At 39.9% G+C, this 26,297-nt stretch overlaps 1 protein-coding gene across 4 annotated transcripts in view; it reads right to left on the bottom strand.

Annotated features, from left to right (window-relative positions):
• GALNT3 (polypeptide N-acetylgalactosaminyltransferase 3) overlaps positions 1 to 19,226 on the bottom strand; it is a 44,344-nt gene extending 25,118 nt beyond the window's left edge. Inside the window, exons 1-2 of one of the 4 annotated variants that reach the window (XM_035007861.1) lie at positions 18,195 to 19,226; positions 11,082 to 11,202 (exon numbers count right to left, since the gene is read on the bottom strand). The gene's annotated coding sequence lies outside the window, so the exon portion shown is untranslated. Of the gene's footprint in view, positions 1 to 1,596; positions 1,631 to 11,081; positions 11,203 to 18,194 lie in introns of those variants that run through there. The other 3 variants (XM_035007862.1, XM_035007863.1, XM_035007864.1) reach the window with 3 other exon arrangements.
• Positions 19,227 to 26,297: the final 7,071 nt, after the last annotated feature.

Genomic DNA, 26,297 nt, shown 5'->3' with positions numbered 1-26,297 from the left:
CAAGACAAGACATGGGCAGTCCAAGTGAAAGACACAGATAGGAAATAGCAGGAGGGGATGCTGGGAGGTCACTTAAAGACGAGCACACAAAGTGAGTCTGGAATCCACCAATTTTGTTCGGAGTGGAAGGAAATGGATTATATTAAGGAAGAATCATAATCATATTTATGTTTTAGATAAGTCACAGGTTCCTCAGCACCAGTAAAGGTGATGAATATCAAAGAAATGAGGAAGGTAGAAAGGATGGAGAGGACTAATTCAGGAGTACAGGAAGTAGAATCAAATAGGACTTGGTGAAAGAAAGGGAGAATGGAAGGTGGATGGCTGAAGTGATGACATTAACAAAGGCAGGGAATATAGGAAGAAGGGTAGACCTGGGGTGGGAATTAGATAATTTGTTCAGTTTGGGAGACAAATTTGAGATGCTGATAGGACTTCCAAGGTGAGTTCTCATGAGCAAAAAGATACATAGGACTGAAAATCAGGGAAAAGTTCTGTGCTAGAGATGAAAATGTGGGAGTCAGTCTTGGGGTACTGAAGAGTTCACCTACAGTATATACAGTAAAGAGGCCAAAGAAATAGCTACATTTAAGGGGTGGGAGGAAAAAGGATAAACTGGAAAGATAGATCAGGGGGAATATGAAAACAAAATAGAGGACAGTCAAGGGAAAACAGGTTAACAGATAAAGTATCCATGTCATGTGGATATAGATTTTACAACCTGCAGTTTACCCTTGAGAGATGTTAATTCTTTGACAGTTGGTTCATCTTTAAAAGTAAACTGCACTAGACCTAGTCCAATGGGCTTTAGTGCAAAACCAGGAATGAACCTTGGCAGAGAATCCACTAGACTAGTTATAGTCCTGCCTCCAAGATCTAGGGCTTAGGATCTAGGGTACATTCAGAATAATAGGGGAACAACCTGATCTAAGAAGTTCTAGGAAGGTAAGAACAGGCAAAAGTTGAGGCTTCATAGGATAATGGTCACCTATGAAATACTACCTGATCACCTTTAATCACAGTTTGATAAATAGATATAAATCAACCTATGTTCACCCTCCTTCCTGTCCCTGAGTCAACCACCAAAAGTCCCCTTCTCCAGTGCTGCTAGTGATATTAGATCTCCTGAGAAGCCAGATATAAGCTAGATTAGGAATTTGAGAAGGAATGAGCTGGTCTTCTTAGGATGTTTTAACAACACGTAAATCAGGAAAGGGTTCAGGGAAAGTACAGAGTAAAGGGAGATGACAGAACTAGATACTTCTATAACAATGGTGGTTTTCCCAAAATATTATATGCCAGAAGTCATATTTGTGGGTAGGGTCGGGAATGAGAAAGAAGGATGGAATTAATGAGGTGGTTGGAAGAAAGGTTTTTTTTTTTTTTTTTTAGGAATAAATTATAAACTAGAAAAGTCCTTCATCAATCGGACAAATAATCCTATCATCGTGTGTGTGTGTGTGTGTGTGTGTATCTAAAGACGTCACTCAATTAGTAGGTTTTAGTTTAGGATGTCTCCAATGAGGGAGTCAAGGAAAACTCATGAAGGATACAGATAGTGTCTCCCTCATTCATGGTTGTTTTTCTGGCACTTACCAGAATGTTGGTGACACAGTGAACACCCAATATAGGTTTGACTGGAAAAGGAAAGAAGGACCAAGATTTCATTTATTATTAGAAATAATAAAGCAATAATTCACTTCTGTTAAATGTTGATTAGGTCCCTGATATTTTAACATTACACAGGTTCTCATTTAGTCCTCCAACAATCTTGTGAAGTCATTCCCATTTTACTGACAAATACTGAATGTCAAACTGATTAAGGGGCTTGGCGAATGCCATTTGTTTAAGTGGAAAGGTAGCATTCTCCCAAATGTGTTCAAATTTGAACTAAATTACTGAGCTTTTAACTTATCTGAAATAAGATCTTTAAGGGTCAAAAATTGACAATCTAGGGGCACCTGGGTGGCTCAATCAGTGAGGCGGCTGACTTCTGATTTCGGCTCAGGTTGTGATCTTGGGGTCCTGGGACAGAGGCCTGAGTCAGGCTCTGCACTCAGAGGGGAGTCTGCTTGAGGAGTCTCTCTCTCCCTCTCGTTCTGCCCCTAACACTGCTTGCGTGCACTCTCTCTAAAATAAATAATTTTTTTTTTAAAGAAGAATTGATATTCTAAATGTAAGGAGATAAAGGAAAAACCTAAGGAAAGAACTACAAATAGCTTCATATCAGGTAAGGTTTTCTGGACAAATGAGTTAAAAAGGAAAAAAAAAAAAACAAACAAACCCACACAACTGTTTTCAGAGCGTATTTTTAGAAATAAAGATTGAGGATGAGATTGTAGATTTTAACAATGGAGGATTAACAGATTGAGTCCTTTCAGTAGCACAGTCTACTAATGTAGGAACAGGATGCTTTCCTCTTTTCAGATTATTTCAGAAGGGAATAGTCTTTTATCAATTGCTGATCATTTGAAGATTCCAACATAAATCTCCCAGGGATTTTTATATGACTTTTCTGTCCTTTGCTGCTATTGTGCAGTATCAGGATTCCATTAATGAAAATTACACTCAACATTAAGCATCTCTATCAGCGGTCTTCAACTCTGGATACGCATTAGCAGAAAGCTCTTTTAAAAAGAGTGCCTTAGGCTTCCCCTCTAGAGAGTATGATTTAATTGTTCCAGGGGCAAGGCATACATAGGGCCTGCTTTTGTTGTTATTTTAGGCTCTCTAGATAATTCTTTTTTTTTTTAGATTTTATTTATTTGACAGAGACACAGTGAGAGAGGGAACACAAGCAGGGAGAGTGGGAGAGGGAGAAGCAGGCTTCCTGCAGAGCAGAGAGCCCCATGCGAGGCTCGATCCCAGGACTCTGGGATCATGACTTGAGCCGAAGGCAGACGCTTAACTGACTGAGCCACCCAGGCATCCCCAAAATAGATTCTTGATATAAAATGACCAAAAGTTATTTTGACTTAGATAGATTAGATGAAATCCAAAGCATGAATGGCCCAAAGTTTCCTGAAAAGGCTTAGAAATTAATGGTGATATAAATGAGGCACTGGGGTTTTATTACTAATTATAGTGTTGTAAAATCATCTTTAAAATATTTTAATCCCATCATAAAGATGGAAAAACCCATACTCTGAACAATAAAACACATAATCCAACACAATAAATGAATGAGTTAAAGAAAACCAGAATTCTTAATTCCCATTCCTGGGAATAACATCATGTTCCTAGACCTCACTACTTACCAAATTTGAAGACCTATGTGAAAACAGCCAGTAAAACAAAACAAATTTCTCCTAGAATCAACTTCCAATTAAACTCAGAAGTTTCAGAGATGAAAAAACAAAAAATCAGCACAACAGCAAATTCAGGATATAGAAACGAGCAGATGAAGGTCTTGTTCTTTTTGTACTTTCTAAACCCTTAAATACACCTATCTAAAATGGTCATTTGCTAATTATAAAACATCAGATTCACAGGAGATAGGAATACCATGAAATCGTTTTTTAAACTAGAAAAAATTAAATTCAAAGACCTTCTAAATTCTAAAGTATAAATGTCTAAAATTAGAAAAATACAATAAAATTCAGAGGCCCCTGGTCTTAAAGAATATCAATCTATATGCTAGTTTATATGTAGACATTACAAGAGGGCATTAATAATAAATAAAAATATCCACAAAATGGTATTTTATAAGGCTAAAACAATATGCATTATTCTAACAGTCTGTGAGACTGGGTTAAAATCAATGGATTATTCTCAGGGGTAAAAATGTGTTTCTCTCTGAACAGAAAGAACTGAAATACCACAAATTAAAATAATCCAACTACAAAGCTGTGCCTACCAGTTATGTAGACTATGGTTTCTCAAACCCTAGTGTGACAATTAATCACCTGAGAATGTTGTTTAAATGCAGATTCAAATGGGAAAAGATCAAGATAAGATCCATCTTTAGTCTCTGTTGTCCCTTCCAGGTGGAAAAGGACACATTGCAAAAACATTAGTTAAGCTGTTAGTTTAATTTAAAAATTCCAACTGAAGCAATCTTCTAAAACAGTAAAAACAGAGCATTTCATAACTGCACATGAAAGTAACATTTAATAAAATAAGAGGAAAGTGGTTCTTTCCATTTCTTGTTCCTACATTCAAGAGAATAAACCTTTACATCCCCAGGGATTTAAGGTCTGGTTCCAGGTGACTTTAACTGACACAAAGCCTAATTGGTATATGAAATGTGCTTGCTACTGTAAGAATTAAAGCATGATATAAAGAGTTAAGGGTAATCACAAAAAGCAAAAAATTACAAAACTATATACCTAAAATGTAGCATAGATTGTAGATTAAGAAAAGTATAGCACTGCAAAATTAATATATACTGAATCACTGCCACACATTATCATCTAGATTTCCTAATCAAATTAAAAAACAACAATAACAACAACAACAAAAAACTTGTCCTAATAATAAACCTTATGTGCTCGGGCAGAGATTTTATTAAGTGCCCTCATCTGCTGGTTAGGGAAGGGAGGAGTGGCAGGAAGTCATTTCTGCTTGTATTCATTGGTAAAATCAAATTTCACAGTGACTTGCTATTGTGGTTTGTTAGTTTTGATTATGTCTAAGTCCATGTCCACATCCTTGCCTGCAATTCTTCTGAGCAGGAAGTGACTTGTGGATGTATGATAGGTGACAAACACTGATGCAAAGCAAACTGCACCGAGATGGAGGAGGCAGAAACATCCCAAAGATCCCAGCTAAAGACAAAGTAGAGTAGCTCTAGCTGGCTGGAAAATGCCACCAGGGGACAACTAATTGCATGTAATTGTCATAGAGTAGGATGACTTTCTGAGTATCTGCAGGTTATGTGACAAAGAGCCTAGTGACAGAGTTGACCTCCAACAACTCAGAGGCACAGGTTTTAATACAGAAAAGCGTGTGGCCAAACATCCAACTTCTCAGCTAAACTTGGTCAGATAAGCATCTCCATTAACAATATTATCTTTGAAGGTGAAAGGTTATAGACAGGATCTTGATTTTGTGGACCAGCCAATTCTACCATTACAGTTTGGAGCAAACAAGTAATTATGGAACTATAATACACTTTGGCGAGAGGGTAGGATGATGGTGAAGGGGAGCTCACATACTCTCCAGCTACTGTGAATGAATCTGCAGCTGTGAAAGATATATACTGATAATTTATGACATACTAGACAGTAGAGAAATTTTGAGGAGTGATTTGAGTGGTCCCACAGATTACCCACTTAACTAGTACTTCCCCTGGGCAGAAGGATTACATTTTAAAAGATTTCTCTGTGTATTTACCTTGTAAACATAATTGATGGCTCTTGGATTAGTAAGGAGACAAAAACTACATAGTGATTTGAAAAAGGAAAGTTTAATCTATTATTGAGAGGATTGGAGTAACAGGGAATTGGTTAGTGAGTGAAAGAGAATTCTAAATGTTATAGTAGTAGATATAAGGGGCAACCACTACCCACAAGGCTGAGATGAGGGCCCAAGGAAGAACCCTCCCCTCACCAGCGCTGAGATCCAGAGATCTCTACAGACAGAGCACAGTGTTGGCTCCCTGATGGTGGAAAAGTGACAGAGGTGTTTCACTAGTGAGACTTGCCAAAAAAATCTGCCCTCTGTGGAGTCCCAGAAGAAGCCAGTCATAGCGAGGTGTCAAACCCTGGAATATGCTAGGTGCTGAGGAGAACTGCTTGCTTCTGGTTGCTGATGGCACCTGGAGTTAAGAAGCTGTCTTCTCCAAGAGTCTAGTGTACATTCATGTATAGCCTGGGCCAATATGGCGCCAAGCTGGTTCCTGGGATAAAATCTGGGCAGCAGGCTCCCTAGAAACCCAGTTTTGTGGGGCCCCCAGAGTGCGCATGTGTGGGGCTAAACACAGAGTGTGGGGATCGGTGACTTAGGCAAGGGAACAGGTCCATGATGTCTATAACTCCAGGGTACAACACTATTGCCCAAGTCAAGCTCTGGAGAAAGTGCAGGGGGTAGGGGTGTGCCAACTCTAGAGGAAGATGCGCCACACAATTACCTAACACTAGTGAAAACTATGTGGAGGCTGAGAAAGAGAGAAAAAATATGCCCAGAAAGAGCCTAACCAGGAAGCCACCCTGAAACCAGGAAGGGAAGCACCTTCTATTTCCAGTGTCCCTCCAGTGCCCTCTACTGGTTAAGGCTTAACATCAATACCAGTCAGCAGGGGGCGCCTGGGTGGCTCAGTTGGTTAAGCGACTGCCTTCGGCTCAGGTCATGATCCTGGAGTCCCGGGATGGAGTCCCGGAATCGAGTCCCGCGTCGGGCTCCCTGCTCAGCGAGGAGCCTGCTTCTCCCTCTAAACCTCCCCCTTCTCATGTACTCTCTCTCTCTCTCATTCTCACTCTCTCAAATAAATAATAAAATAAATCTTAAAAAAAAAAAAATACCAGTCAGCAAAGGAGAAATATTTACAGGGCCCTGCTCCATTATTACAGAGCAGAAGAGACTAAATTTGGACCTGAGAGACAATAAATAGGTAACAGCATAGTCTACCCTTTTGACTACTCAGTTTCCATATGTACACACTTTCTCACACATTTGAACTCTTGTACAATAACAAAACAACTCTATATTCTACCTAACAAGATGCAAGCATCCTCCTCACAAGTGAAGAGGAAACCTCAAAATGAGATGCAGAGTGCCGATAGCCATTGTATCCATTACTGTGACATTCTGAATTACTTTTCAAATTCTGTCACAATCCCACCTAATATCCTGTTACCTAAAGACTAAATTATAAACTTAATATTAAACAATTTCAATGTAATAATTTGTTTAAAGAAGAAGAAGAAGAAAATGGGAAGGAGAGAAGAAAATGTCACCTCCAAAAATAAAGGTCTATTAAGTATAGTGACCCAACTGAATGCCCAGAAATGTTACTGAAATGCTCCCAAATTTTTCTGGGTCTGATTACCCTCTGGTTCTCATAAACTTGACAAAGACACCTAAGGTACTTGCTACTTTTTGCTCATCAGATACAATCAACATAGTATTATCAACATAGTAAATCAATGTGATATTTTGTGGGTTGTTGGGATAATTAAGATTTCTGGGACAGGAGAACTGACCTGGCCTTGGCTGTGCTAGATAAAAGCAAATTGCCTTTGGTGGTCCTTGTAAATTGGTATGGAGAAAAAGCAATTAACCAAGTCAATAGCTACATACCAAATGCCAGAGGCTGTGTTGATTATATCAAGTAAAGATATCACATCTGGGACAGCAAGCACATTTGGAATCATCCAGTGATTAAGCTTACAATAGTCCATTCATTTTCTAAGATTCATCCAACTTTTGCAAAGGCCAAATAAGTGAGCTAATCGAGATGTGATAGATATCTCAAGTCTTATTTCAAATCTTTGAGGGTGGCACTGATCTGAACAAACCCCTTGGGGATACAGTATTATCTCTGATTTACTATCTTAGAAGGAAGAGAAGCTCTAAGGTCTTCCACTTAGCTCTCCTATCACAATGGTCCTCAACCTATGACTTAGAGAACCAATATAGGGATTCTGCCAGTCATCCAGAATGTCTTCCTTACACATTAAGGAAATGGGAGAAATAAGCACAGGGTAGATCTGCTGACACCTGGGCCTCCTGTGAGTCAGACTTGAGCAAAGACTCCATCTACTACCTAACTACTATAATTCCCCATTATGACTAGAGGGCCACAAGTGGTATTTTGGCTCCCTAGGAATTCGTATGAAAGGTCTGAGTATTTTCTTTTCCCCAAAGCATGGCTACACGTCTCTCTGGAGAAGGCTTTTGAGGAAGATCTGTGGTAAATGCTTGAAGCAATTGTGCAGCCTTCCTCAAGACTAGGCCTCAACTTCAATCAAAGGGCTCTGGGCCTGTGAAGTGACTTACATTTGGAAACTGGGGGAGAGGTAATGATGCTCAACTGTGGCAACCAAAGTCCATGTTTTTGCCCCCAGGCCTAGTTTTTTCTGGTATGTACACAAAGTGATACTGTAATACTGCCCAACTATTTCATTCATCCCATTTGCAAAACAGTGCCTTCTGATTACATCTCTGTCCCCGATTTCCATTACTGCATACATCCCTTCTTTGTCTTTGGTGATTAAATGCTACCACTTGTCTTCTGCTACTATGGGATCCCATCATCTCCACTGAAACCAGGGAGCCAATCTTAATAGCCTACAAAGGAGAGCAACCACAGATTTGTTTTCCCCACTAATGCAGGGACTTCCCTCGCTAATGTTTTTCTCAATATCTTAGTAAAGGGAGAGTATACTGGGCCTTATCACGGAACATAGTTCGAGGATAGGCATGCAGATTGCACACAGTAAGTTCAGCGAATATTCCTTTTATGAAGGAGTCCCAAAACTCACAATTAGTAGACAATTTCTATCCACTCATTCTCCCTTTTGAGGCCTCAGAATATTAAGGGATAAGGGAATGGGGGAGCAAGTGAGGAAGACTGCTTGCTGCTCAATTGCTATCACTTTGCATTCACCTTTCTACAGGCTTATCTACAACTCAATGGGTACTCATCCTCCACCTTTCAGCTTCCATTCCTCTCTAGAAAACAAGTCGGTGAACTTTCTATAAAGGGCTAAAGAGTAAATATGTTTTACTTTGTGGACCTTACGGTCTCTACTACAACTACTCAACTCTATTTTAGTTGTGCAAAAGCAGTCATACACAATAGACAAATGAATGGGCACAGCCAGTTCCAATAAAATTTTGTTTACAAAAACAGGTGGTGGATAGAATTTGGCCCAAAGGCTGTAGTTTCCCAACTCCTGGTCTAGAAATCCAAAAAGTCTTCAACCTGAACATTTACATATTTCCCTGTACTTACCCAGTCTCCATTAACTTCCACATTCCCAGATATAAAAGAACCAAATAGTCCTTCACAAACCCGTAACATCATTAAAAAAAAAAGGCATAAAATCAATGTCTGCCTTTAAGATTAGGCGATATTTGCACCTATTTTGAAACATACAATATCCCTCCACTTATCTAGTCACCATCTGAAATTCCTGCATTACCCACCCCTCATGGGTAAAGAATGAAAACGTCTTATTAATGCATGTTTCAGTTGGAAATAAACCAGTGTCAGACTAAACTTTAATTCTTCTCTCAAAAGCCAACCTCAAACAGGATAATTTTCCTCAGGACTATACACAGTCAGTTACCACACAGTGAGGTCTATGAGAATGCTGAATGCCAAGCTCCATATAGGGAAGAGAGGGATACCTAATTCTGTGGGATTTGTACTTAATTCTTTAGGTAAAGGGGAGAGGCCCTGAGGGGTTTTAAATAAGGTGATGACCTAATCCCACAACTGAAATTTTAAAATGCTTATTCTTGAAGCTGTGCTGCATATAGATTTTTGGGGGCTGAGGGGCAAGCCAGAAAGGAGACTGAAGGTGATTAGGAGGCTATTAAAAGTAATCCAGGTGAGGGATTGAATAGAAGGGGTGTGGAGGTTCGGTAAGAGATCTGGGAGTCAGGGTTAGTTGAATTCAGCAAATGAATTGATGTGGAGGCTGGGAAGGTTGTTAAATGGTGAAGTGTGTAAAGATGGGTTCCTGACTTGCTGAAAAAGACCAGCTAAGGAATGCTCTCTGTTCTAGATTATCTGCAGAGAAGGACCTGGAGCTAAAATAACAGGGCAAGAGGCCATGAATGCTAACAGAGGTCATGATAGAGGGTAAGAGTATGAGAAGGAGACCGAGGTAATGACAGCAACAAGTCTTAATCAGTTCAAAAAAAAATGGGTCATATCTGAGAAAAACAAAGGTCATGGTCAAAAAGCTCAAATAAAACAAAGAAAATAATTTGCATCAGAAGTCCTAGGTAGGCAAATTATATATATTATATATTTTATACACACACACACACACACACACAGAGCATTGTTTGCTCACAGGGAGGAAAATCAGGTGTCAGAGGGCAACAATGAAAGGAAGACTTATCATATACACCTCCTTACTTTTTTAAAATTTTGGAGCCTGTGAAGAGAGTGACTACTTAAAAAATAAGCTGGAAAAAAGTGAAGATAGAATAAAGATTTTCTGACAGGTAATATCTCAAATTTCTTAATCCCATTTCTCAAGAAGCTACTGGGGAATGTAGTCCATCTACATGAGACAGTAAATAAACAATAAAATCATCCGTATCTAAGAAATAGGGATTCCATCAGAAATGTCAGTAAAAAAAAATCCCAAACAACTGCTATGGAACAGCTCTAGTAAGCAATAGTCCAAATTGGAACGAGAGGACAGAGAGCTTCAGAAGAAACCAATAAATTGGTGTGATTATGTGGAAAAATCATACTGAGAAGATGTGGGAGTATATAGAAATAGGAACTGATATGTGGAAAAACTAAGCTATCTTTTTCTTAAATGAATTAATTATTAACTCCATGATTAAAATAATTTTACCCAGACTCACAATATACTTGCCTCAGTAAACAATATGTACATAATCATAAGTAAATACTAAAATGGAAACAAAAAATGTGAGAATTATATTGGGAGGCAGAAGAAGGGAGAGCAAGGGGAATGTGTGTAAGAGAGCTAAATATTTACCTCCTTTAATGGGAAGTCAGTAGATAATATCAAATATTGATAACTTAAGAAATAGCAGCATATACATATTATTGCAAAAGACAAATACCGCAAAAAACACCTAAAAGAGGTTGACGTTGTTGCCTAGAGGCAGCAGGACTGAGGGAGATGAGAGTTGCCTGGATTTTTTTTTTAATTTTTTATTCTTAATTTTTTTAGAAGATTTATTTATTGGAGAGTGAGTGACTGAGAGAGAAGCAGACTCCCCACTGAGCAGGGAGTCCCAACACGGGGATCCAGGCGATCCCACAGATACCCTAGTATGCTAGTAGAATGATAACCTGTAACTCTGCACATTAAAGCATCATTTTTATCTCCACAATAAGTTAAATAAAAAAAAAAAGAGTTGACTGGATTTTTGTTGCTGTTGCTGTTGTGAGCCTTTTAATAATTCTTTCTAATTTTACTTACATGTAAGTAGGATAGAAGTCCAGGATTTGGAATCAGACAGCCCGGATTTGAATACTGGCTCTGCCATCTCACTGGCCTCATAGACAGAGGCAAATTACTTAATCTCTCAATTTTCTTGTCTCTAAAATAGGGAGAAAAATAGCATGCACCTCATTGAGTGGCTTTGAAGATTAAATGTTTAATTCACGTAAATTGCTTAAAATATGCCTGGCACATAAGTGCTCAATAGTAAAATAGTAAATAAGGGCTAATACTTATTAAGACAACAAATATTAACTCTTGTTAATAAAAAATATAAAGACATTAATTAATAACTAAAACCTCATTTTAAAAACAGGAGCCACATATTAAAGTCTTTTCCCTTTGTGAGAAAACTCACAAAGTTAACACCCCCAGGTACTAAGTTGGACTTTATTTCTTGAGACTACAGTCTTCACTTTAATCCACAGTTAGGGGTGGGGGTGGGGGTGGGGGAGGAGAAGACTGGTGAAAAATTCTACTTAGTGCTGGAAAGGGGGAGCTCAAACTGGAATCTAAAGGGTGAGTTTTAGCTAGATAGGCCAAAAGAGGAGGGAAGAGAGTTCCAGGCAGGGATGATGACCCTTGAAAAGACAAAGGCAGGAGGAACACGGTGATAAAAAAAAGGCTAGCAGAGCCAGAACAGAGAGTAACATGACAGAGGTGTGCACACTACGCAGGAATAAAATCGTGCCAGGCCTTTAGGCTGAGTCAAGGAGTTTGCCTTATCCTAAGGTAATGAAGGGCTTTAAGCAGTTTTGAATGTTTTGAAAAGATCCCTCTGGGTACAGCATGGGGAGGGAACCAACCAGCAAGAATTCAGATAATCAATAGGGAGGCCATTTGCAAAAATCCAGGCAAGAGATGATGGTAGTGACAGGAATGGACAAAAGTAGATAGATTTGAAAAGTATTTATGTAAGGGGCGCCGGGTGGCTCAGTCGTTAAGCGTCTTGGGCTCAGGTCATGATCCCAGGGTCCTGGGATTGATTCCTGCATCAGACTCCCTGCTCCGCGGGAAGCCTGCTTCTCCCTCTCCCACTCCCCCTGCTTGTGTTCCCTCTCTCGCTGTGTCTGTCAAATAAATAAATAAAACCTTAAAAAAAAAAAAAGTATTTATGTAAGAGGTAAAACTGACAGAATGCCTTTTTTTTTTTTTTTTGGTCTAGTCTGATTATATGATTTAAGTAAAAGCTGCCCCCCTTAACTCCTCACCAACAGCAATATACTCAATTGTAAAACATTCACAAACAAAAACTATAAGACATTTCAATCATAAAGTTAACTCTTCACTTCTAAATGGTAAAACCCAGGTCTTGGAACAAAACCAAAAGGCACAAAAATAATATAGAATTCAAAGGAATAAGATGGAAATAACAGCAATCTAAATTCAATAGACTAATTATGTACATGAAACAAGTTTCCTTACTCCTCAACTTCTGTGGTTGCTGCCCATAAAAAAAGCAAATATCCTGCCTGCCCGATTCCTCTCCCCTCCCTGTGCCACTTTCACCCTAATATTTTTACTCCACAATAGGCTTAGAGGAAAGAGAAATATTCCATGCTTTGCAAATATCTAAAGGGGTGTGCGTGTGTGTACAGGCACAAAAGCAGATTATATTCAATCATATATGTAAAGTGCATGATAGAATTATGAATAGGACATCTCCCCCCAGCTCAGGTGTATATTGAGGTGTGTGTGTTGTGGGGTACAGTTTCCTAAGTGAGGTGAGAACTCAACTGAGTCTTAAAAACCAGAAAGAGTTACAGAGGTAAAGATAAAAGGAAGGTATCTCAGCAGGGGGGCGGGTAGTAACAAGAGAAAAGCACACAGGAAAAAACAATGAACTCTGTTGTTGGAATATAAAATTTTGGTTTACCGAGTACAGATCCACAGTTAAACAAGGGTCAGATTCTGTGGGACCATTTTAAGGACCATGGGTTCTATCCTGAGCAATGAGAAGTTACTAAAAGATTTAAGCAGAGGAGAATTCAGGTTTACATTTTTAGAGATCATTAGCTGAGGGGGTTCTGCTGAGAATGGATTTGAGCTTAACACCATCTGCTAAGATTTCAGGTAGCAGGTGGCTATGGTACCCCAGTTAAGAGTTGATGAGACCCTGAACTAGAGAAGTAGAATTTGTGGGGGAAAGAAGGGTGAAAACGTTAACAGATTCAGTGATCTGATAGTTGTGGAGGTTAAGAAAAGAGAGTAAAAAAAATGACTCCTGGATTTCTGCCATGATAGTTGGATAGTGGTACAGATCCATAAGCCATTCTCCAAAATCCCTGCAGCCAAGTATGTTTTAAAATTCAGAATATTTTGAAAAAAAAAAATTCAGAGTATTTTGGATGTTAGAAAGGAGACATGGTTTACATACCCAATATAACAGTGTACCCCCAGCAGTTCCTGGAACAATACCAAGTAATCAAATATAGCAGCATATCTGTAGAAGACACATCCCACCAAGTGGAATAAATGATAAATAGCTTCCTGACAGTGCATTTAGGTTTTGTAGCAAATTGAGTTCAAGTTTTGCTGACAAATGAGTTACCAAAACCATTTTGGTTTTCAGAGATTTTTTTTTTTTTTGGTTCTGGAATTGTGGATAAGAAATGTTAAATGTAGTAACACCTACAAATAAAATAAAGGAAGTAAAACAGGTTGTTTTTGTCTGATGGGATGAAGGTTCTGGTTTACTCAGGTATAATCTCAGATAATTATGACATCTTAAAGATGTCCAGCGGGGATTGGGATAGATGAACAAACTGGTGGGACAGCTTAAAACTAAAACAATTACAGGGAAAATGTAAACTCGGGGAAATACTCTATTTGGTGCCAAAAATATGAGCCCAACTCAGAGAATGACTCAAGGAAATTTCATCTGTCAATAGTCACTAATGACCCAGTATTCAGAGTCCTCCTTGTCTCTGCTGTACCACATAAATTAATGCATTCTGGTCTCTTGCCATTGCTGGCACTGATTTAAATTCAATGTTGCTATTAGCAGTACATTAACTGTGTTAAAATTACCCAAATTATAGAAAATGAATTATTCTGATATTGATGCATAATTCTGATGCATAATTAGGTGATTGAAAATATGTCCTTCCCGGGGCGCCTGGGTGGCTCAGCTGGTTGAGCGTCTGCCTTCGGCTCAGGTCATGATCCCAGGGTCCTGGGATCGAGCCCCGCATCGGGCTCCCTGCTCCGCGGGAAGCCTGCTTCTCCCTCTCCCACTCCCCCTGCTCGTGTTCCCTCTCTCGCTGTGTCTCTCTCTGTCAAATAAATAAATAAAATCTTTAAAAAAAAAAAAAAAGAAAAAAGAAAATATGTCCTTCCCTATCAGATTTTCTAACCATAAAAGATCTGTCATAACAAATGCATTTCTACACTTTATGAACCAGAGAACTGAATATGTTCTCAAGATGATTTGGGCATTGATCATTTGCAAAATATTAAATATACTTATTTTCTTTTGGAGAAAAATTCCTTCTATCAGGAGTGAAAATTAAAAGCTTCTATGGAAGGCTTAATCATCCCATCAGAGTTTCCAAGCCTATGTCCCTACAGGTCACTTAGGGACCTCGTCCAACCTCTCAATCTCCCAGTCTAGTCTTTTTAGGGGCTAGGAGTCTGATTCCAAAAATTTGTCTCTTATATCTGTTTCATAGTAAAAGAAAAATATATATAAAATGTTAACAGACTACAACAATAAACTGGCTTATGTTTACTTTAATAATTTTTTTAACATCCCATCTAGCACTATTAACATGCCATAAAATTTAGAACTTAGAATAGAGCTGGACAGAATTATTTTTCTCTCTCAAACTTTCACTTGGTAATTGTTACTATCAAAATCCCCTCAGAAGAACTTTTCGTTTTCCCTGTCCCCAAACATACTACACTATGTTGAAGGATCCATTTAAAACACAGTAATGTACAGTGAAATTTCATACAGTTCCTATGTTTGAGAGATTTAGTCTAGCATCAGGTCCTAGAGTCTCAAGTCCTAAATGTTTAATGAGAATTAGAGTACAATTCTATATTTTTAAAAATGTACAGTTTGGTTTTCTTGCTTTCAAATATGTGTGTGTATATGACACAGTATGCTAATAGAAAAATCAGCCTTAAAAATGCAAATTCAATAGGATGCCATTTTTTGCATTGTAGGTTCCAGCCATTTGTGGTCATAAAAATCAATCCAGTGTGTTGAAACCAGTATTTTTAAAATAATAGAGAAAATCCACGTTGTGAGGTTAAATATTGTTTTGTGAGCCTTGTTACACATACACATACACACAGAGTGTACTGCACTGAAGCATAGAATACATTTCTTATTGAGGATTACAGTCCAAAAAGAAGTTTTAAAAATACTAATGTTGAAGAAGTGTGCTTGCCAGCCAAAAATCTAGAGTGTTGCCAATGGAGGGATGACCCTGGGTTGCTGCCTCATAAAATATATTTTAAGCCAATACAATAAAAGATCAGAAGACTGAATTATGTTGTCCATGTTGACTTAAAAAATTAACTGTGGCTCTGAAATACCAAGGAAGGATTAAACATCTCAATCCACATGGCATCTTCAATACACATGTGATCCACAGTAAGAGAAGAATGACATCCTCACTCATTCTCCCTGGAGTTAGGCATCATCTGGACAAGTAGAAATTAGGGTAAATCAGAGCTGGACAAAGAACAATGGACTATTCTGTACTCATAAAGGCCTTACAAACTATATGAAAGACAAAAAGATAAACATCTTATGATAAGTGGGATTAAAGGTGGTGAAAAGATAACATGAGCCTTGAGTCAAGTCTCTGGAATAATAATGCCATGTCTACCACTAACTTGCTAACTTGCTCAAGTTAGAATACCTCTCTCAGCTTTGGTTTATCACAAACTGGATGGATTGACTAAATATCCAAAGTGAGAAGGGCATCCTGATAATGCTAGGACAAGAGGAGATTCCTGATTTAAAGCCTCATTATCTTAATCTAGGGAAGTTTGTTTGTTTGTTTTTCTATTTTACAGATAGTTTAACTGAGGCACACTGTTACTCTAGCTAATGTAAACATGTTACATTTCTCCCTTAAGAGTAAAGATAGTCTAATGACATCTGGCTCAATAATCAATGAAGTTTAAATTAATACTCTAAACTTGAGGAACAACACCTACCTCTAATTTTTAAATAGTATTTAACATATGTATTTCTCTGAATGGAGAGATTAGGAGGGCCAGCCAGGCTCTTTTGACAAAAGCAGAAAGCATTGCTTGAAAATATCATTAATAATGACATCCTGTTTGTGTGGCTGACTTTTTATCTTTAACTGCACGTTAAAAAAAATAATAATAAATAAAACAAAAATGAGAGAGAGGGAGGCAAACCATAAGAGACTCAACTATGGGAAACAAAATGAGGGTTCCTGGAGGGGAGGAGGGTGGAGGGATGGGGTAACTGGGTGATGGGCATTAAGGAGGGCACTTGATGGAATGAGCACTGGGTGTTATATACAACTGAACTCTACCTCTGAAACTAATAATACAGTATTTGTTAATTTGAATTTAAACAAAATATTTAATAAAAACAACAACAAACTATAGGATTTGCCTAAGGTATTTTGTTAAGTGTGCAAATTTAAAATATATTTTTAAAAACCAGCAAATATAGCATAAACAAATGTAGGCACTGGAACTGCCATTTATTATTAGAAATCTCTATGTATAAATGCTATATAGTTAAAGCGATATAAAAAGAAAGACGCTTGGTACAAATAAGCTGTTCAGAATGTTTAAACTAATACGTATGCTAGACTTCAGATATTAAAAAGTAAAAGTTAAATTTAAAGAATTCTAATTGTAGGGTATGACTTTAACCTCATGTCTTTTAGCCACAGACTCAAAGAAAATGTATACAGTAAAAGCAGCAACAGACTTTCTCACAACCGGAAATTCTCAAATGAAAACACAGCAACTTTCTTACTTTTTAACAACAGAATTTGAATTTAAATGTCTTCATTATGTAGTATAACTTTTATAGCAAGTTACACTGGCTTCATCACATTTTCTAAAATCAGAAAAATTGTTAACTCTATGGGGTTCTAAAAACAAATATAGTTATTTGATGAGCTTGAAGTGGAGTGTTTTTGATGAGTTTTGAGAGAGAAGGAAATAAAAGGCTAAGGTAAGCACCAGTTTCACCCTCAGTTCTTAAGCTTCAGAAAAGCCTAATTAGGCAGGGAAAGGAATTTGGGCCTGGCACACCCAGGTTCAGTCGTGGCAGGATCCTGAAACAAAGTTTTTCTGAACCTTTGAGTCATATGCCGCAGGCAAACCAGAGCCGCGATATACAGGTCTTAAGTCAACAGGTCCTTTAACGAGACGGTGTGCGGTTGGTGAGTGGCAGCTGGATTTCTTCCTGCCACGAAGAAAATAACTCTTCCCGATCAAACCGGAAAGCGGGCGCAGCTCTGGCTTAGGGGGTGCGCCCGGAAAAGTGTACAGACCAGAGAGAGGGAGAGAGCGATGTCCGCGTCGCGACCGCAGAGCGCTTTCCAAACCCCTCGGAAACCATTTAAATGGCTAGGGCGGCCGCGGTTTCCAGCCTAGGGCTGTCTGGGGTCCGGCTGGGAGAGCTGCCTGGCAAAGCCATGCCCTTTCCCGTCGCGGACTTGTTCCCCACCCCCGCCCCCGCCCGCCCCGGCACGGGGACCAGAGACCACCAGCAACCTGTTAGCACGCGTGCCCAGCCCCTCAGGCCTCCCCCCGCTCCCACTCGGACTCTCCCAGGGTCAAGCGGCGGGCCACCGGGACTTCTGACCGGCTCCGGCTCCTCAGGAGCCTCCCTACAGAGCCTGCCAGGGGCGACAGGGCTAACCCCCGGCGCGCCACCTGCCCCGGCCTCGGGCGCTCCTCTCGGCGTCTCGGGAGGGGCAACTGAAACACTGCTCTCGAGACCACCTCCAACCGGCCACTGGGACCGTGCCCCTCTCCCCACCACGGGAACCTTCGAGTCCGTCCTACCGCCCCTCGCGACGCTGCCCAGGGTCTCCTGGTCCCCCCGCCCCCGGCCCGAGCGCCGCTCCGCCCGCTTACCTGGCGGGTGGGCACGGCAGGACGGCGGGAAGCAGCGGCCGGGCGGGCGCTGGACTTGGGCCGGGCGCCAGGTGCAGGTGGCGGCGGCGGCGGCGCCTCCGGTTGCTGTCGCTACAGTTGCCGCTCAGTCCGGCTCCGCCTCCGCCGCCGCCGCCTCCTGCCTTCCCGCTGGCTCTCCTGCGTTGCCAGGAGAGGCCGAACCGAGGCTCCGCTTCCTCGTGGAGTCTCCCAGGTGAGCTCCAGCCTGCGACGTCGGCAGGGGCGAGGCCCCCGCCCCGCGCCTGCGCGCCAGGCTCCCGCCCCGCCCAAGCCCTACCTGAGCGCTCCAGGTGAGGACGGAGCGCCGCGCTCGCTGGGTGGGGGCGCTGTCCCCGCCGAGCGCAGCCGCCGCGCCGCTTCTCTCCCCGCGGGCCGTGAGGCCGGCTCTCCAAGCGAGGCGCGTCTCTGCCCGTCTACATTTGAGGAGTCCTGCCCTGACCTGGTGGCAGTGGTCACCTTGTAACCAGAAGTCAGTCTGGGTCCTTGGGGAACCAGAAGGTCTGTATTCCCCTCACACACTTCTGCTCCTCTCCACGGTTCGCCAAAATGAAGGGGTGCACTGCCGGGAGACTGGGGGGCCCAGTGCCCCGGAGAACCACCTCATGACGGCTGCAACTCTTGGCTCGTACGGTTTACTCGAGCAAGGTTCAGCAGCTTCTGTCACCAGTTAGGTTCGTGAGCTATTGGGTGAGCTTCCTTCCCATGTACTAGTCTTGATTTCATCACTTGACTCATTCGGCACAGCTAGTGGTTTCCGTTTCTGTAAGCGCGCTCTCTGGTAGGGGCGCCTCACGTCCAAAGGAGGAGCCTCCCTCTTCCAGAGAAGAGCCTCTGGTATTTGGCAGAGCCTTGCTAACTTGGGGGGCACCAACCCTTCCTGGATTGCTATCGAAAGGCAAACCAATTCCCAGAGGCGAGAGAAAGCAGCGACAATAGAGAGAAACCTGCTGTCCTTGTTTGCAAAGACACTGGCTTCCTGGAGAGGTTTTCCTTCTACTGTGGGTTTGCTTGAAAGCTCACCATCTATTGGGAGGGTGACAATGCAGACTCTAGGGAGATAGGGGGTTTTGCCACTGTTTTTAAAGACAGAATTTGTCTAACAGTATTTTTTCCTTTTATGATATTTGCTACTTTGTTTCAGCCTTCCTTCTGCTGTTATGACAAACATTGACACACCCAAAAGCAGGACTTAAAAATGACCTTTATACCTTCCTATAGACTCATTCACTATTTGGCTCTATCTTCAATGTACATATAAATAGAAAAATAGCCAAAAATATTTTAGTATCATGTTAAATTACATGGTGGTAGGTTTTTCTATAAAGTTTAGCTGTGGTCTTCCTCCTGTATTTTGACACATATACTTATGGTTTCTATTTATTGGTATATTAGTGTTATGTGTGACCTAAAACTAAAATTTAGAAATACTGGTTAGTATAGTATCAATAGGTGTAACTTTAGAACTTGGCTAGTCTGACATTGGTTTTAGCATCCACAGTACTATTCCTTTTTTTTTTTTTTTTTTTGAAGATTTTATTTATTTATTTGAGAGAGAGAAAGAGAGAGAGCACACAAATGGGGGGGGAGGGGCAGAGGGAGAGGGACAAGCAGACTTGTGCTGAGCAGCGAGCCTGATGCAGGGCTCCATCCCAGGACTCTGAGATCAGGACTTGAGCCAAAGGGAGACGCTTAACTGACTGAGCCACCCAGGTGCCCCCATCCAGAGTGCTATTTCATACCACACCTATGAATCAGATTTAAAACTTCGGTTAGTTGTTTGTATTGTCGTTATTTTGCAAGCATCAAGGAAACTTTTTGTGTTTGTGACATTTTAATATCACTACCTACAAACAATTTTTAAGCTTTCCCTCTCTCCCCTGCAAAAAGTTCAAGAGCTCCTTATGTGTATGACCATACTAACTTGATAATATTTGTCCTTAGGTCCAAATCTGAAAATACTACCTACCCAAGTCCACCTACCCAGCCCCCTTTTTTTTTTGAGGTTCTGCAACTTTCTTTGTTGTTTGCCTCTAGATGGAGATTAGAGGCTCAGTCTTTGGGAAATCTGGGAGAAATCCTAAGCGTATAACCACAGAGTCTGTTTCCCATGCCTTGCATCACCCATCTCTGAATGAGGCAGGAACCGAAGATTATCAGAGTTTAGAGGTCCCACCAGGCAAAGAACAACAATTTTGGCTGACAAGAGCAGAACAGAGCAAATGGATATAGAATAGCAATTTGGAATCCAAGGACTGAGATGCATTGACAGCAAGACAAGTAAAGTCAAATAATGATTGGAAAAAGAAGCTAGGGCAGACCTGCAAAAAGAGAGAGCAAGCAAATAAGACCAAAATGCTGCATGAGGGGTGAAAAAAGAACAGAACAAATATAAAAATCAGAAGTTACTAAAAATTGACTGCCAGTTTTACAATAGAGACAGACAATTTAAACAAGGAAAACAGTTTTTTTGGGTCTGGCATACCTACCAGCATTATGGGTACTATTTCATTTCATTCTGAAAGCAAAGTCTTAAAATTAATAAAAGTTTTTTACTTAACAATAAAATCAAAATGCTGCAGGCCCAGAAGAAAAGTATTATGCTGCAATCTTTAATGCCCTAAATCCAATGAGATAAAGAGTTTTTGAAAGTATCATCCTATTCAAGATTATGAAATACAGAATTTGTGTTATAAAGGGGAAATTAGTATTTCTTTATAAAATAAAACCCAGGAGACTTAGTGTAGACACGCTTCTCAGAAACAAGCTTATTTCAGTACTGCATGTTTGGCATGTAATGGCAGTTAAAATAGAAAATTAGAAAGATTTCACATAGGAAAGAAGAAACATATCTATCTACACACGGCGGGGGATGGGGGAGAGAACTAGCCATAAATTGCTTATTTATATAGAATTAAAATAATATTCACTGTTTCATAATTTTTGTTAACATTTAAATTAATGCCAAGACCAGTATCTAACACTGAGTAAGTACTCAATAAATATTTGTTAAATTAATAAATTGATCCAGGAAAAAAACCATGAAAAAAACCATCATGCATAATGTCTTACGCTGAGTACAACTCCAAAGAATGATTTAACCAAATAGTATGGAGAAATAATCTAAGGCAAGTAGACTAATGGACTAAGAATTTGAGGGACAAGCGTCTAGTAACGATAGCTATCAGCTATCATGTCCTGATGTTTCAAAAGGCACTCTGCAAAGCAACTTATACTCCTACAAGTTAGTTTACTTCTGGGCTTAAATTTCCTCTTCCTCAAAATAAAACACTGGTACAAGGTGATTACCAAGTTCCTTTACACATTGATTCATGTAAATTCCATGATAAGATAATGGTAATGCAAAAAAAAAAAAAAATCCTCTGGATATAGGAATAGCAATTAATGGAAACCAAAGATGAAGGAATGGGAATTACTTAACTGAGATAGAAATTTTAATTCATAAAATTAATTATAATATATAATATAACTAGTAAAATTATTCAGATTCACTAAGTCCAGCTTTAAATATCTTTAATTTGTTAATTTGTTTGTTGGTTACCCAGGGCTTAGCAACTTTAGCTTGAAACATAACTGCCTGCCTGGCTTAGCCTTTAAAAACAGTTTTGCCTTATGTGGAAACTGGAGTCTTCAGTCAGATCTCAAAGTCAAACTGAGAGTTTGGCTCAAAGACTAAACAGATTGAAATAATTTCTACTAAAAGAATTGAAAGGCTATTGATTTAAAAGGAGAATAGTGCTGGTACCACAGTGAAGAGCCACAAATATGTGGGTATTTTTTTTTTTATAACTATTCAGCATAATGCTACATTGTGTTTAAAATATTATAAGAGTTAAAACAGTAAAACCATGAATAGGTTATTTTTAGTATGAACTTTTTTGGACAGTGTCTTGTATGAAGATTGCTTATGAGGGTTTTTTCCCCTCTAAGAATATCAACAGAACAACCATCTGCGACTTTCAAAGAGCTACAGATTTCTATGATTGCGCTTATTGACTTAAAATGCAACAGAACTATGTTTTGTTAATCTTGTACCCTTAATGCTTGGCGCATAGTAGGTGCTCAATAAATATTTGATGAAATGGATTGAGTAGAGTGCAGTGTTTCAAGCTTTTAAGCATTAGCATAAGAGCAAAAAGAAATACCATGCTGAGTCAGGCTAATATTCAATCTAGCTAGCTCTAAATTCTGACAATGGCATCAAAGCATTTCTTCTGGGAAAAGATGGTGATAGTCCTGCATGATGTTGACCTCAGATATGTACTCCAGGTGTCTCTTACTCACTCTTTCCTAAATTGATCTCTCTTTTTCTATAAAACGGCTTTTTAAATTGTAATTCAATGCATATTTATTTTAGAAAAATCAGAAAATACAGATAAACTAAAGGGAACCAGTTGGAAACACCCCAAATTCCTCCCATGTAGATAAATCAGTGCTAACTACCAGACCTGTTTCTACTGTTTATCTCTCCAGATACTTTTGAAAAACGAGGGAGAGTGGAATGAAAGATATAGAAGGAAACAGAGACGTGTTTTTAAAATAAAAACTAGGTCATATTGGGATCTTGTTTTGTAGCCAGAGTTTTCTACTTAACATATCTTTCCATGTCAATGAATTCATTTTTTTACAGCATTGTTTTTAATTATTGCATGGTTTCTTTTTGTATGAATATATTTAATTAGTCACTTATTGGACAATGAAGATTGTTTTCAAATTTTGCTAAATTTTGCTATTCAAACCGTGCCATGATGATGCTCACATTCTTTAGTGCTCACTATCTTCATCTGTGGACACATTTACACTGCCTTTCTTCTGACTTTGTTAAGCCACTTTGTATCAACCACCCAAGATCCTAAACAATGATATTAGAAGAATCACATCACAAAGACAAATCAAAGAAAATATATTAATGATTTAGCACTTCCTATGTGTAAAAATATTAATTCTAGTTACCAAAACTTTATGTAAAGCATACTAATTATAATTAAAACCTTATCAGAAGGACATCTGGCTAGCTTAGTTGGAAGAACGTGAGACTCTTGATCTCAGAGTCATGAGTTCCAGTCCCACGTTGGGTATAAAGATTACTTAAATAAATATTTTTTAAAGACCTTATCATTTTAGAAATAGGAAAGTAGAGTATGCCCTTAATATGGAAAAGTCAGATCTCTTACCTTCTCCTGATCATAGCACACTAAGCTTCCCACCTCTGAAAATCTGTGTGTCTTTCTTCACTTCTCCAAATCCCCTCCAGCCCAGTGAAGGCCCTAGTCTCCTATGGAACCTCCTAGACCAGCCCAAATAACCTTGGTATTTCTTAATTCCAGTGCAGTAGCATAAAGTAAATTTCCTTCCTCCCTTGGTCCTTGCCTCCCTCCTTACTCCGATTTCAAGAAGGGAGAATTGTGTACAGACACTACTAATGGTATAATTTGTTGCCAAATGAGTTATGATAATTTGTTAAATAACTTAAGTCATAGAAGATAGGGATATTCTTTTAGCATAATAGCTCTCAGATATTAGGCCAAAAGAAATAGCATCATTGTGACTAAATTCAAGAGAGAAATATTGATTTTTCATGCGTATTAGAAGGGGAATTTTGAAAGAAATTATATTTTTTCAGTGTCTTTGATTTTTTTTAAAGATTTATTTTATTTATTTATTTTAGAGAGAGAGAGAGAGCAGGGTGAGGGACTGAGGGAGAGGGGGAGAGAGAGAGAATCTCAAGCAGACTCCTGGCTGACTGTGGAGCTCAATGCCAGGCTCAATCTCATGGCCCTGAGATCATGACCTGAACTGAAATCAAGAATCAGAAGCTTAACCGACTAAGCCACCCAGGTGCCCCTTAGTGTCTTTGATTTTTAATCTATTAACAGAAAAGTAATTTACTGCCCAAGTAGTATCTCATCATCATACCACCTTCTCAACCCCCCCCTTTTTTTTTTATATTTGAGAGAGAGAACATGCACATGAATGAGGGGAGAAGGAGAGACTCTCTAGCACACTTCCCACTGACTGTGAAGCCCGACTCAGGGCTTGATCCCACTACCCTAGATCATGACCTGAGCCAGAATCAAGGGTTGGGTGCTTAACCAACTGAGCTACCCAGGTACCTGCCTCCTTCTCTACATTTAATCACAAAATTGGAATGTACCTGTTCTCCACTCCCAATGGTATCAGCAGACTCTAAGAGCACAGTGCATTCCTCACTTCCACAAAGTTTCAGGGACAGGGATTCCTGACATGTAACTGACATTTGGGGCTGCACACAAAAAAATCATGGTTAGGGAAGGAAGTTTCTTTATTTCAATTGGAGCAGTTGGTGAATAACAGCAAAAAGGGGAGTGGGAATGTAGATATTATAGAAAGAGGTTAAATGGCTTAGAAATGACAGAGGAGGAGAGGAGGAGAGGAGGAGAGGACAGAGGAATCACCCATGTGGGACATCCTCTTAAGGCTTAAGGAGAATCTCTGGGGACACATTCCCCCCAAGGCCCGGTACTGTGGCTTCACTCCTGGGAGTGAATACGGAGTGGAGGTAAACAAGGAATATCATCCAGTTTCTTTCCCTCTTTCCTTTTTCCCCTCACTGCAAACTCTGTACAGCTTTGGAATGATTAGCTAAACTCTGTTGTAAAGATCTTAGCATTCATCGAGATAGAGTGTATATTTGATTCACAGTAAGATAATACCCAGCAGGATCTCTACTAGCCTAAACAGTGTTCTGTGTGAATTAGAAAATGCCATCCATGAGCAGAGAGAGTCCATGAGTACATGGCTTGGCAAGTGGATGACCCCTTCCTTGAAGTAGATGCAAATCTACTCCAGGGCATCCAGTGAGCTGAATGGAACCCAGACTGCATGTCAGCCCTACTTGCCCTTTGGCAGGATACTTTTATGCAGGGCATAGCATAACAACCTGGTGTCCAATCAGGTGAAATTCGTTTCTTCACCCTTTGTATCTGGAGTGTCTGTGTCACTTGCATTGACCAATAGAATATGGTAGAAGTGATGTTATGTCACTTCCAAGGCTATGCTTTAAGTGATTTTTTTACCCTCTGCTTCTATTCTCTTGGAATGTTGCCATGCTATGAAGAAGCCTGGAGTGAAAGACCATGTAGAGAGAGAGGCCCAGCTGTCCCAGACGTTCAAGCTGAGCTCAGACCCTAGCCAACCACCAGCTAAATGCAACTTTGTTACTGATCCCAGGCAAATACCAGCGGAAGGACCACCTGGTTAACCTACAAAACCATGAGAAATATTAATTCATTGCTGTTTTAAGCCACTAAGTTAAGGGGGAATTTTTTTTTTAAATTTATTTAACTATTTCATCTAAACTTGGTGTCTCAACAAGAACAAGAAGATAAGCACCTTTTACATTTGTGCACCCTCTGTACTCTCCAGAGAAAGGTTTTGAGATGCAAAAGCTTGGATTTATTAGAATTTTCAAAGTCTAAGCCTTGAATGACTCTGAGTAAAATATGTGCTATAAGCCATACATTTTAAAGAATATATGCCCAGTCTGAATCAGCTTTCTATCTCCACCCCAAATCTTGATAAAATTTGTACAGAATGGGGAAAGAGAAGAGAGTCGGCGGAGGGGGGATTAGAGATGGTGGACATTGGCAGCATGCCTGAGCGGAAGCTCTGGAACGTCACCATGTAGGAATGCCATATTGCATCAATGCACACTTGACACTAAAAAACAGGCTGTGAGGAGACTCTGACAGCAAAAAACAAGCTACCCTGCAGAACAGTGAGACCCCAGGGTTTATTTCTTGCCCAATGTTGAAGAATGGTAAGAACAGAAAACATTTCCAAATAGGGTATTGGACAGCCCCAAGGTCTCTTGTGCCCCGGGAAGATTCAAAGAGCCCCCCAAATGCTTCCCAATGCAGGAGAGAATGATTTAGATCGGGATGTCTTTGTAAATTAAATTTTATCAGCAGAGACGCATGCCCATTCCATTACCTATTGCTGTGGTTGCTCTGATGCTACCAAGGCAGAGCTGAGTGGTTGTGACAGAAACTGCATGGTCTGTAAAGC

Source organism: Mirounga leonina, unplaced genomic scaffold (assembly GCF_011800145.1).
Source record: "Mirounga leonina isolate KUSES-001 unplaced genomic scaffold, KU_Mleo_1.0 Mir_151, whole genome shotgun sequence".
NCBI classification, from domain to species: Eukaryota; Metazoa; Chordata; class Mammalia; order Carnivora; family Phocidae; genus Mirounga; species Mirounga leonina.
The sequence above is the reverse complement of the archived record's forward strand: the minus strand, read 5'-3'. Positions and strand labels throughout refer to the sequence as shown.